The 14,623-nt window shown below is 40.2% G+C and overlaps 1 protein-coding gene across 2 annotated transcripts in view; it reads right to left on the reverse strand.

Moving 5' to 3' along the window:
* The window catches only part of LOC118290692 (heparan sulfate glucosamine 3-O-sulfotransferase 5), a 78,410-nt gene that overhangs the window by 31,965 nt on the left and 31,822 nt on the right, over nucleotides 1-14,623 (reverse strand). For both annotated transcript variants that reach the window (XM_035618506.2, XM_035618505.2), the window contains exon 2: nucleotides 3,444-3,511. The gene's annotated coding sequence lies outside the window, so the exon portion shown is untranslated. The remainder of the gene's footprint in view (nucleotides 1-3,443; nucleotides 3,512-14,623) is intronic.

The raw sequence follows: 14,623 nt of genomic DNA on the forward strand, positions 1-14,623 counted from the left end.
CTTTTCATATTTCCTTTCAATGAATTCCATCCACAGTGTTTGACTCTCTAGCTCTGCACACAGATTTCCACAGCTCCAGAGATATTTTTTTCTCTGCCTTCTCCCTGTTCAAGTGTGACTCTTGCTCTATCAATCTGCAGAACTGTTACTTTAAACTGAGGACTTTTTCTTGCAGCACTCCTGACAGAAACTAAAAACATGTATTAATAACATGTTGCTGGTGTTAAAGGTTCTATACTGTATGTAACCTTGTTAATGACATCTGTGTCTGTTCAGTAAAGCATTCTGTTGCTGGCCCTTGTGTATATTCTTGCACTCTGTAGTTAGTTGCAAGCGTGTATTCTGAGCTCAACAACAAAAATTGTGAAAACTGTGACTTGACATACACAAGATTGAATGTAACTTACCGAGGTCATGAGCACCACGAGAAAGGGGCGTTTATATATACAGATTTCATGAACACAATTAACACAACCTCATTTAAAGGCAGCAATCAATGTCACATCCTTTGGATCTTCCAAAATTTATCCTGAAGATAGAAATCTGTCCACGTGAGAAAGTTGGGGAAGATCTTTAAGTTACATTACAATCCACTCACATGGGGCCAGAAAAAGGTGATTCATTGCTTATAGTACCTTCAAAGTCAAACTGACATTAAGTAAAGTTTTGCTAACACATCAGTACATATCCTGGGTGATTCTGATACTTATCTGGTTAAGTTAGACTTTCTGTTTTCGAGGGATGCTGTCCATACTGTTTTTGATTGATCTGTGTGGATGGCCACTGTAAATGATCCATCTTAACATGCAATAAACCATCTTGCAGACTGATGCTCTTACAGGACTCCACATTGCTATAATTTTTTGCAGTTGCCATAGACTAATCAGTCTCGACAGCGAGACAGCTAATGCGTCAGCTGGAGGGAAAGAGGTAGAGAGTGGATTTACTGCTCGGCAAGATCCCCTCCTCTGTATAATGAAGGACGAACATAACACTGTGTGGATGTTGGCAATGACTTAGCTACCATTGAAATAAAATTAATTGAAACAATAATGTCAAGAGGGAATCAATGCTAACCTCCAGTCCGAAAATAATACCTATCTTGCAAATTTTCTGCTGAAAATCAGTCAGCCTAGCTAGCTAGCTTCCACTTTCACAGTGGAGAACAAACCTTAGGCACAATGGATCATCTTCAATGTGGAACATTAAATCGCATAATGCCATAAGGGTGAGTTGAAAAAAGATGGGAAAAAACCTCAAACTTTGTCGGCTATACAGGGCTAGCGTCTTCAACTTCAGTCAATGTTTCAACAAACTATATGTACTGAAATGGTTTTCTCTTCTTTTGAAAAATTGTAGATAAAAGAAAATAAAATATAAATATAGACAAAAGCCACAACATTGTTAACGTTAAATTTTTTATACATGAAAAATCTAAGTGGGAAAAGCAAGTGAATATAAAGAAGAAATAAAACCTAAAATACTATAAGATAACATTTTGAAGTATGTTTTTGTCTTAATTGTTTTGTTTATAATGTAAATTATATTTTAAACTGACTTTTGATAATCTCCTAATCCATAAATGCAATCATTGCAGTGAAATGGCATGTTACCATCTACTGAACCCCAAGTGCCTGTGTTTATTTGTGACCTAAACTACCATAAAACCACACGTGATTTATTAAAATAGATTTTCAGAACCTAATGCATACAACATCAAAAATGTCATCAATGTGGGGAGAAGCTGAGATATGACTAATGTAGTATCAGTTAAAAATGCTCATCCACACAATACAAGCTCTAAATATTACAGGGTCAACAAAGTTTTAATGGGAGAGTAAGACATATGATTTATGAATTTTTGTGTATATTTGCATTGTTTACATGTGCCAGCAGTCTTAATTTGATGATATTTCAGAGTGGAACTGTCATTTCATTTCAGAAGCCTATAAAGCAGCGAAGGTGCTGACCCATGAGAAGACATATGAGAGGTAAGATTTATCACGTGCCACAGAATGTGTATGACTAGGGACATAGCTCAGAAAACCTTGAGGGAAAGAGGAAGAGAGAGGGAGGGAGAGAGCTAAGATGCATGAGCATGCTGTGGATTTACTGCTCTGCCTACCTGCACTCTACTCCACCCTCACCCAGCTGAGACTAGTGCTAAACTAACAGCATGTGGTGGTGAGGCTACAGCAGGTCTCATCAGACATTTAAATCAGGACAGGTAAACAGAGGGGCAGGCAGCACAGCTAGACAGGGACATCAGTCCAAGGTGTCCACATTAAATACGATACAGCTTTTAAAAGCTAAAAAAGTTTTAAAAAATTAGCTCCATGACCATGACACAACCATAATTATAAACAATAGTCTTTAAGGAAAAAGTTCAGCATAATGAAAAGTTTGAACACTAACACCTCAATAACAACTTCAACTGTTGATGAAAACTGTGAAATGTCCGAAAGCTCTAGAACAACTACACAAATTATGAATAAAAAGGACTTTGTCCAGTCCACTGAAACTGGTCCTTCTTATATTCAGAATATTAGTGCAGAAAAACAACTTATGAGCACTGCTTCACATGACTGAGTACTGAATGTGGTGTGTGGTGAGGGCTCTGCACTGTGTGCCGAAAGCTTTGAGCTGAGCTATCTTCCAGCAACAGCGGCTCAGGAGGAATGCCGAAGTGTCCTTGCGCAAGGGACTTAACCATACATTTTCTCTGCTATTCCAGCAGTGTATGAATGTGACAGAAAAAAACACTGTGGTATATAGCGATGCTGTGCGAAGCAGTTTGGAGCGGTTGATATAATTAGCGCTATCTACAGTCCATTTACCTTTGTGGGTGCAGCCAAATGATTTTGCCTGAACTTTGAGAAATACTAAACCTAAAACCGGACACCCACCGCCCTTATTGGCCATATTCAGTATGTTTATCTGCAAAGCGATGGGGGTGTTGTTTTGTGTGAATGAGAGCTCAATACTGTGGTGGAAATCTTGATTTCCTCGAGAAATGAACAAACAATCATTCAAATATAACAAGTTTGTCTACAAGTAATATTTAATTGAATTCAACAAGTAGTACAACAGAGTCTGTAAAGCTGGTTCAGGGCTCCTTCACCATGGAATGGTTCAGAGGTCTGACCCAGATCATACAGAAAAGACATCTTAAATAGCCAAGCCAAGGCGACCGGGTCAACAAGAATGTTGGCCTTATCATCTCTCTGAATCCTTCTTCCTGGCCCAAATGTCTTACTACCCCTAATAAACCAGCTGTTCATTAACCCCCTTGTAACCCACACTTCCTTCATCTGCTTTCCTACTCCAGGCTCAGCTAATTATTACCTGTCATAAACAGTCTTTCCCACATACCAGAAACACAATTTAAACAGAGTATATGTTAATACATCATAATATGAGAAATTGACAACACAAATACATACCCTCTATTCCTCATGACTGCAAGAGGTGGTTTTTAGCACCTGGATACTTCTTTTTGCACACACAGTATCTGTAAAGTAGAAAGTGGAATTCAGATTAAAACCAAAAGGCCAATCACAAATGTTAGATCTACTCTACAATGGAAAAAACATACTTTGGTGAAGATTACATAGACCAGAAAATGAGATGGGAACATTTACTGCCTCCACCCATTCTGAATTACAAACTATAACACTATAGTAATGTCTGAACAAATGCACTGACTGCTCTCAGCCTGGTGAGAGGCTCATCCAGTTTCTAGTTTGCATGACAAATGGAACACAGAGTCTGGCATCCAGGAGTGAAACTGCGTGCTAAATTGAAATATGCCCACAGATCAGAATAAAACATAACTTGTCAGTGTAAAATTGCTCCTATCCTCAGTTAATTAAAACCAGCCCACTGAGAGTGTGGACCTAGAGAGAGAGGTGCCTTGAATCTGAAAGTCAAAACCCGGTTATGTAAACCGTGACCACCACTGAGCCAGAGCTCCACATGAGGAACTATGCCATCAAATAGCTGTCTCAGAGAATGAGGCCTCCTTCAGGTTTGGAGTTGAGCTGTGTAATACTGCAAAGATCCGGAGGTCAATGCCCGACTGGGCTCAATGCTGCTGGGAACGTTTGCCCAAATAATACAGCTAAAACTTTGGAGGAAAGAATCCATCAGCTTATAATAAGTGAAGGGTCAATACTTTTGGCTGATATAAGCTTATCAGAGAAATATCGGTATCGTCCAATCAAGTCAGGCCAAATAACTTTAAATGGTCTTGTGGTTGAAGAAGCAAAACTAAAAAATCTTGAAATCAATTCTATACTCCCCTAGTAATAGATAAAAAATAAGCCAGTACAGGGGAGATAAGGTCTTTCTCCTGGTGCCAGTGAGGAGTCACACCACTAAGCAAATGCATGTGAGATAGGGCATGGACTATACTTTTCAAATTCCTAACATACATAAATGATAAAAAGTTTGCAAATTATCCAGGATGGAACAACCCAGTGTTGACAACTGAGTTGATGTATTCATCAAATCTTAAACCAGAATCATAGAAAACCCTAAGACGTGGGAAAACGACATTCGAGGCCCCAAAACTGTTGATCAGGGCAGAACATTAAGTTCCAAAGTTTTATTCTGCCTTATAAAAATAAAATCGAATTTAAATCTCACCACAGCCAAAATCCAGGTGGAGATGCAATGATCTGGACCTGGAGTTCAGCCCTGACGTGTCATCCTCAGCTGTTCAATCTGCTCTGCTCAAATTGTGCCAAAACCCACATCAAATGAATTTTTTTGTACTTGTGAGACATTCTGTATTTGTTGTTGAAGGATGCATTAGGGAAAATCCTGTGTATTTGCTTGATAAGTAGGTTTCGTATTTGCATAGAGGAAATAGGAAAAAGTGCATACATTTTTTAATGGTGTTATGTATTTTGAGACCAAACTGTGTTGGTTCGCGAATCATTTTGTTTATCAAGGTTGTGCAGGAAATAAGCTCCACTGTAAAATGTCACTATAGATGATGCTCACGCACCTTAAAGGTCAGCAAAAAATACATTTTAAGTTATATGTTCTTTGACAACATATATATCTGCTCTTTAAAGTACATGTTCATTGAAATAAAATCCCCGTCTGCACCAAAAGGGAAAATTCATGGTTTATCAATTTAAGCAATGTAATGTTGATATTTGTATATTTATATAAACTGCTATTGATTTTCAAGTTCCGTCCAGAATTTTGATATTTTGGTGATCCCCTGACTTTCCCAACTATCGGGTTAAAAAACTGATGGTCCAGTACTTACAATTAATTGATATGTAAAATGTGCACCTCAATACTTAAGTTAACCTGAGTGTAAACTGCATCTTTTTGTGCAAACATCTACACATGCTCTGTTAATCACATATTCGATTTTCTTATGCTTTCATAATTGTGCCGTATGTCTTTGCAATCACACTGCCATTGGTTCAATGAGGGTCTTCTTTACAAACTGCCAAATCAGATCAAATCTGCCAACTGTGCTACAAATTTAACACACAAATTCTTTCTCCTTTGATATATTTTCATGAAGACATTATTTCTTTTTCATGTCAATTAATAAAAAAATACAAATTTAACCAACCACTCTGAATACTGCTACTAATACTGCAGTACAGTGTTGTTCTTATGATGCATCAGGGGGCGAAGTAACCCAGTTTGTTCGAACAGCATCATCGACATCATAGAGTAAGGATGCCTGCAGAAACTGTTTGCACAAACTTCCACGCTTAGTTTACTTCCTCTACTGTAGGAAAGCTGTGAATTAATCAGCGAAAATGGCCTGTCTCAAACGAGAATAACACAACTACACATTCATTTCTTTCATCTTCTTTCAGATTTTCTGCTTCAAATCAGGCTATACGTTATCCCGTGCAGAGTTATGTAGTGCAGCAATACCCAATAATGAGAATATGATAACATCCATTTTGAAGTCAGAGCACAGAGCAATCAATACGAATTATATTGTGCTCCGGTTCATTTGCTCTCACCTCAAAGGGGACCAGGGGGTAGAGATGGAGATGATGTCTGGGATATGTTGTGATTACAGTGCTGAAGGTTGCCCCCTAGAGGTCAGGGGCTGCAGGGTCAAACCCCACAGGACGACATGCCCAAAAAGAATGTACACCACTTTAATCACATAAAATAGCGGCTGCATGGAGAGGAAATCCACTACATCACACAGAATAGGGCCACACACACAGACCGCAGTGGAACTGTGCTGCGTTACTGCCGCAGTATGGAGATTACTGCTCCTGGAGGACAACAGACTTTGCCAATCACGACCATGCACATCCACTGCGGTGACGGGCATGTATTTGCCAAGCCTTGCAGAACAAATATTCATTTAATTTATGCAAATATGCACATGAGTAGATTCATTTTAATTATTAAAACAAGAGCATTCTGTGTGCAACTGATTGTTCTGCTGGTGAATTGGCCGCATCTCACGTGTCCTGTCTAATTATTAACAATAACCTCGTACTCGGGTGAAACAGAACACAAAAGGTTCCCTGTGGCTGTTCCCATATGAACGCTAGAACAGTGACGGTAAACTGAGATATTGAAAATAAAAATTGGCATTGTAAAAACTAGTTTTGGCACTGAAAAATGTTCAACCGGAAAATAAAACAAACAAGTAATCTCACAATCCATCCATCGCTTTATCCAGTTAAGGGTCAGGGTGGGGGGGGCTGGAGCCAATCCCAGCTAACATTGGGCGAGAGGCGGGGTACACCCTGGACAGGTCACCAGCCTATCACAGGGCCACATACAGAGACGGATAACCATTCACTCTCACATTCACACCTACGGTCAATTTATAGTCTCCAATGAACCTAACCCCATTCTGCATGTCATTGGACTGTGGGAGGAAGCCGGAGAACCTGGAGAGAACCCACGCATACACAGGGAGAACATGCAATCTCCACAAAGAAGGCCCTGGTTGAACCAGGATTCAAACCCAGAACCTTCTTGCTGTGAGGCGAAAGTGCTAACCACTATGCCTTATCTCAGAATCATACTATTTTATTTAATTTTGATATTTTTATGCATCATGATGGGTTTTTCGATTTCAATTTTGACATTTTTTCTTGATGTCTATCTTTTTTCAATGACAGTATTTTTTTTTACGCTGTCAGGAATTTTACAATTGAACAGTTTTCAGTTTCAACTCTCTGTCACTGTTTTGGCCTGTAGAGGAGGGGCTTGAGGGGAAGGACAAGGTGGGTGCGATTTACGGATATCATTACGGTCATCATCGCCGATAACAAGCGGGTCGTAGAGAGGTAGAGAGAGCCTTTTTGCAACCCTTAACTACAGACGCCCAAAATGTTGGAGAAGGTGCAGTTGAAGTTGGTTACCAGCAGGCCCCAGATACATAAACTAGGAACACAGCTCCGTCTGTCGCCGGAGGAGATCCTCGATGAGCCGCTCAATGGAGCTTTAACAAATTATTATTATTTTGGTTAAGACCAGTTAGGTCTTATTTTTCTAGTTGGTTGATCGTCATCTGTGATTGTACTCACATTCATTTGTGAGCTCACTGTCATGACTGGAACCCTTGAATAGAGTATTACAAACATTTACTGTATGATATTAGTGATGGCTGTGCTTGTCCTTCTGTCAAGTCGAGGTAAATGTCTGCAGTGGAAGAAGGTCTTTAGGGGTGTCAGATGAATAAATGCCAATGTGGGATGTGCTGAAAGCCAACAAGAAAACTGGACAAAATATGTTGTTTTTTAGTTTGAAGGACTTACTCACAATCTCAACAGTTACTTGGTGAGTATCACAACTGATGAAAACAACAGCCAACACCATGAGAGAAAGACTAGGGTCTGGGGTAGTAAGTCATAGGTAAGAGCTTATTTTTGCAGGTTAGACGGTGAGGGTAGTAAAAAACTTTGACCTGGACATCACTACAAAGCAGCATTTAAAACAATCAAAACCGTAAATCAAATCAGGTAATGGTTGGGAGAGATTGAGGAATAGAGTGTGGGGAAGGGAGAAAGAGAAGAGAGGAATAATTTTTCACCGCACTATGGATAAAGCCTCAGTAAGATGAGAGACGACTCCTCCTCAACCTCTTAATTCTTGTGAAACAACACATTCACCTCTACAGTATAAATACATGCTTGCTAATACAAGATTAATTTTGACAAACACATTTCCTAGCTGTCTCATGGCATTTTAGTTAGATTAAGATACACAAGATAAAATAGTTAAGATAATTAAAACAATACATCAGTTATGTAAAAGTAAAAATGATGAAAGTGAGTCTTAAGAAGCGATTTAATAGAGGAAACTAAGTTTGCCTGCCTGAGACCTACAGGCAGGGACATTCGTACAGCAAAAGCCCGGTTACCTTTGGTGACAAGGCAAGATTTTGGAACCATTAATAGGGTCCTGCTGGAGGATCTCAGGCAGCGACCAGGCTCATAACGAGTCAGCAGATCACAGATGTAGTCAGAAGCCAGATCATTCAAGGCTTTAAAAGCTAGCAGTCAAATTTTAAAATCAATCCTAAAAATAACCGGTAACCAGTGAAGGGCGGCAAGGACAGGTGTAATTTTGTTGCATCTCTTAGAATTTGTTAAAAACCTGGCAGTAGCATTCTGAATCAGTTGTAGTCTCTGGATATTCGACTGCTCATACCAGAATAAAGTGCATTGCAGTAGTCAAGTCTCGAAGAGATAAAATAATTCATGACCTTTTCCAAGTCTGCACAATACAAGAATGACCTGACCTTGGATAGCTGTCTCAGTTGGGCAAATCAGGACTGCAGCACTTTACTTACATGAGTGTCAACGGACAGCTATAAGTCAAAAACAAAACCAAGGTTGCAGGCCTCTTGTTTAACATTGTCAGATAATGCACCCAGACTAGATGAGAGATTTCTCATCCTGCTTGTATTGGACGCATCTGGCGGGCGGCTATGGGCGGCCATGGCTCAGGACTCAGCGTCCACCAACCCGAAGGTTGGCGGTTCGATCCCAGCTTCTGCCAGTCCAAATGCCGCTGTGTCCTTGGGCAAGACACTTAACCCCTAACTTGCCTCTGATGGCTGTATGAATGTAACTGTAATTGCGCGATAAATAGCAGCACTGTGGTGGATGTGACTTTCCTGTAAAGTGCTTTGAGTGCTCTATATGAATAGAAAAGCACTATATAAATACAGTCCATTTACCATCTGTAGTACCAGGCCATATAATTGGGTATCATCTGCATAGCAATGCAAATTGACATTGTGATTATGCATAATTTGTCCCAGGGGTAGCATGAAAATGGTGAACAAGAGGGGGCCAAATAGATCTTTGGGGGACCCCACAAAAGAGAGGAGCACAATCAGATTAGGCATCTCCAAGCTTAACTGAGAAGGACATGTCCGATAGATAAGAAATAAACCTTTATTCGTTTTTACATCGTTTTTCAGACGGCTGATCAAGACACTGAGGTCCACTGTGTCGAAGGCTGAGTTGAGGTAAAGGAGAATTAAAACAGAGTACAGGCCAGAGTCGGCTGGAAAACTTAGGTTGTTGGTGACCTTGACCAGAGCAGTCTCTGTACTATGTAGGGAGCGGAAGCCAGATCTTTGATAAAAATGGCAACTTGAAGATGTGTCTAAAATTACTTAATACAGAGGGATCTAGAGAGGGTTTCTTTAAAAGGGGGTAAATAGTTCTATGTTTAAAATTGGATGGGAATACACCAGATTACAGAGAGCAATAATAATGGATAAAATATCTGGACCAACCGTCTGAAATACAGCTTTTAAAAACCAAGTCGGAATACAGTCTGAAGGGCAGGTGGAAGATTTAGAAAGTGCAACAGTGCATTCTAGGGTTGACAGAGAGATTTTGTTGAAGTGGGTGAGTGTTGAGGTCGGGCATACTTTAACATTAGTTTCAACAAATACAGAGTTAAATTGATCGGAATCTCAACTATTTAAATATAAAAGTAATTAAGAAATTCGGCACAGTCCTCTGGGGTGGATTCAACTGGTTGGCTAGGCGGGGGACCAATAACAGATTTTGGGTTGGGGTTAGGTTTAGAAAAGGATTCTGGGATTGTGAGCCTGTTTGGCGATCAAATTGGAGAAAAATTTATACCTAGCTTCTTTGACTGTGTGCTGATAGGTGGACATTAGACTTTTAAAAGAGCCTAGGGAGGCATTGAGTCTATCCTTTTTCCATTTCCGCTCAGCCTTCCTGCATTGTCTCTTTAAGATCCTTATTTACTCATTGAACCATGACAGAGAAGCATGTTTTAGTGATTTGCAATGGACAGGAGCTATAGAGTCTAAAATATTTGTGCAGGAACTGTTAAAAAAACTGACAAGCCCCTCTACAGAGAGGCCAAGTTGTTCACTGGTATTTAAAAATGCGTTTGAGGAATAAAAAGCTTGGCAGAAACGCGGGACAGCAAATGAATTTAGGGGCAGGGAGCGAATCACTGTAGGTGGATTGGGGTCAGGAGAGAGGAGTGTAACCTGGAAAAGCACTGCATTGTGATCTGAGATGGCAAAATCCAACGAGCTCACATCATCTACACAGAAACCATGGGAGGTCACAAGGTCTAGTGTATGCCCATTGTCATGGCTTGGCTGCTTAACATATTGGATCATATTATTGGAATCTAAAAGTTTGATAAAATCAGAGGTAAAAGTGGAGGACGAGGGGCAACAAACATGAATATTAAAATCACAAACAAGAACAACTCTGTCATATGTAGACATAGTGACTGATAAAAGGTCTGAGAATTATTGGTGAGGGATCTTACATTAAGCAAACAGAATTTGGCTGATTAAAACAGCAGAAATAGAAAAAATGGTTTGAAATGTGATGTAATTGTTTCTGTGTGGACTCACTGGACTGTGAGAGGATTTTGATAATGCACACTGCCTGTCAGTGATCTAAACATGAATGTAAGAGTGGGTTTGAGGAACAATAGCAAAACCAGAACCAGAAGGACCCGCACTGTCAGAAAAAGGGTTATGAAATACAGAGCCAGGATGTTGGACAATGTCTTCTGGGGGAACCAAATTAATGTATCAGTTCCTCTCCTGTTAGGATGCAACCCATCATGTTTAAAGGGCCCATATTATGCTCCAGGCACCTTTTCAGCCTGCCTCCACATATATTCGGTTATCTGGGGTGTCTGCCAGCCCACGGAGAGGAGGGGGGCGAGATGTGAGCAGGAAAGCGCTAGAATCGACCATAGTCTCACAGGGCTGTTTATACAGAAAGAGGAGGGTGCTCTGTGGCTTGATCCTTGAGGTGTTTTGACATGGAATGGCAAAGACATGTAGTGCACACACCTGAAAACCAATGTAACTTGTGTAAAAGGGGGCATAATATGAGCCCTTTAAACAAGTCCCACTCAGCTGTCTTGCCTCCTGTGAGACAGTGTGTGACTGTGCAGATGAGATCAGTGATTGAGCACCTGCGGGGAGGGAGGCTCTGAGATAGTGGCAGGAGCAGGAGGCAGCAGTGAAGGAGAAGGGGTCACAGGACCTGGTACCGCGCGCAGCCGGCAGTCTGATTCCGACTGCAAGAGTGACAGACAGGGACGTTTGCACACCTGGAGGAACGACCCGGGATGGAAAGCTCTTGGCCGAGGTGACACTTGAGTTGAGCGCTTTCTAGCCCTGGCTGCTCTGCGAGCAGGAGGTGGAATGGGGGAGAGGCTACCTGTTACCTGTGATGTTCAATGAATGTGATTCTGCTTGTTATTATGTTAACAGACAGCGCCCATACAGAGAAGAAGTCTTTAACAGACTACACAGTATACAATATTATCAAATTAAACTGTCTTGAGATAAAAACAACAAAAACTAAACAGATTGGAATTTGTTCTCAAAGTTAAGTTTTCTTTATGAAGTCATTCAGCTTTCTGCAGCTAAACTTTTCTCCCAACAATGCCAGGAACGATCCCCTGTGTTACTGCATCCATGACGTTCCCTGCTGCTTTTCCTAGTTGTGTTTGTTAATTAGTTTGGATGTTGTTGCTTTTCTTGTATGGGGCTATAGCTGAACAATAATTAACAATGACAAATAACATTCATGTCCACTAGCTCTTATCCCTCCTCCACAGCTGTGAGGCTCTCGCTCCTCTGCAACCTGTTCTTTTTTTCTTTAGGCCATGGGAGCCAAACCAAAACTTCTAATACGGTAATTCATAACATGACCTGGCATCTGGCTGAGAGAGGCGGGGGGGGGGGGGGGCCTGATATAGAGAGAACTCGCAGTGTCATCACATGAGTCCACTTTTAGCCCTCTTGCATCAGGTTACTGTGTATGCACTGATACAGCCCTGGGAAGCAGACGTGAATGTGTGCTGAATTGTTTATTAATGGATTAGACTAGCTGGGTTCATCAAAGCTGAGCTCTGTGGCGCCTTTTCTTTTAGCTAGCCATGTACTAAATTAACTTATTGGTGGTAATACAGCTGAATAATAACAAATAATACACTCTAGCTAAACAGTCTCATACAGCAGACCTACCATAAAGAGAGATTAGTTGTATAATCATTGCTTTAAGCTAGGGCTGCAACTAACGATTATTTTCATTATCGATTATTATTTATTGATTAATTTCTCGATTAATCAATTAGTTGTTTGATACATAATATGGTGAAAAGCATTTACCACACACCAACTTTATTTAGTTTACTGTCATAGAAGAGCAAAGGAACCAGAAAATATTCACATTTAAGAAGCTGAAATCAGAGAAATTAGATTTTTTTAAATAAAAAATACTTGAACCAATGAATCGATTAACAAAATATTTGCTGATTCATTTAGTATTTTTATACTAATCGATCAACTGTTGCAGCTCTACTGTAAGCTCTATCAGACTAATTCTTCTGATTACAATAATAATACTGACACTTAGGGATAGACAGCACAAACAAAATTAAATAAAAATAAAAAAGACACTAGACACTACCTTGTGAAAGGAGTCATGACAGACTTTTGGGTTAGACTAGTTTTATACTAGGTGTTCGTAACAAACTGGCAACTGAGTGTATGCTGATATTGTGTTTCAAGCTTGTTGTGCTGGTCAAAACTTAAGTACAGGTTTTTAACTTAGAATAGCTCCAACAAACAATATCATTTTTTATCAAGTTCTGTCTGGAGGTCCATTGTCAGATGTCTGAGGTCCTGACTGTACCTTCAACGGCTAATACACAGCTGTGGTGTACAGTATGACATGCACAACACCTGCAGCCATTATTATATATGTAAGCTCACATACAGTACCGGTGGCATAAATCTCCATCAGGCTTTGTGGTGTTGAGATGTGTCAACTCTTCTGAAATGCAGCAACTGTATCGTATATGCTCCTCACATCAGCACATCCTGTCGACTGTACCTGGACTATTTCTTGTATCTGTATGTCATGCTTGGCACATGCTTTAAGCTCCGATGACACACATCAAATGATGCAATATTCCATGATGGACGCCAATGTGTGTTACAATGAAAGCCAGCAAACTGTGAACTTAATGCAGCTGCTTGTAGCCCAGACAGAATTCTTTGTGTACATAGGTGTTGGAATATGGATCAACGTGTCAATCAAACGATTTACCTTCAGGCTCAGCTCTGTCTCAGCATGACAGTCTGGTACAACACCCGCACGACTGATCCCAAAAGTCTGTGCCAAGCCAACTGCAAAGAAAACTAATTTTAGTGCTGCTTCTTAATCAAGAGCTTTGCCATAAGGCTAATTTCCCTCTACAGCAAAACAGACGGATACTACATTGTCATCTTTGATTTAAAAAGTCATAATTTGATTAGATAGGTATTTTTGTATTTAAAAAACATTAGTAACAGCAGTAAAGAGCACAAGCTCGGCTGAGACTTGAAGATGAAGTATTCTTCCCCAAGCTTCCCAAGCAATGAGACTTGGGTTGGAGAATGATTTGAATTTATTGAATTTAAGGATTACTTTTTGTATTAAGTAAGTATTAATTCCCTCTTCACATAATTGGATACAATATGTGTTGTATCTTAATATCCAAATATTAGGTGTCTGCTAATATTTCTTATGGGATTGCCCTGTCAGGACTGCAGATTGTCTTTTGAGGCAGATGAAGGACTGAGTGAATCTTGAAAAACATTATTTGCCATAAATTACAGATATGACCTCTGCTTAAGGCCGACTGTAACAGTGACAGCCTTCAAGTAACACCCAGTCTACCATCGTCACCTCAGGATTCATCAAGAAAGATCCCTCCAATTTTATCTGCTTCTCACAGTGTCTGTACCTCCAACGGCCATTTGAGGAGGGAGCATGACCCAGTCCCATGGGACAGCCCTTTAATGTTGGTCCAAAAAAAGGTCTCCATCCAGATTTGTTGCAGAATTGTAACTGAGCAAAGACAATTACTTGGCAGCCTGTACGAAGACTAAAAACGCTGGCTTAAAGGAACATTCTTGGAGATGAAGAGACTTTGGCTGTCTCAACAATTTCCAACTCCAAGTCAATGACACCCAGGTATACAGGTACAAATGAGTGTTTCAGTGAAGTAGGGAAATAAACTTGCAGAGAGGATGGATAATCACCTTAAGAGTTGGAATTTAGTTGTAGTTTAGAATTGAGTTTAATGC

Source organism: Scophthalmus maximus, chromosome 18, assembly GCF_022379125.1.
Source record: "Scophthalmus maximus strain ysfricsl-2021 chromosome 18, ASM2237912v1, whole genome shotgun sequence".
NCBI lineage: Eukaryota > Metazoa > Chordata > Actinopteri > Pleuronectiformes > Scophthalmidae > Scophthalmus > Scophthalmus maximus.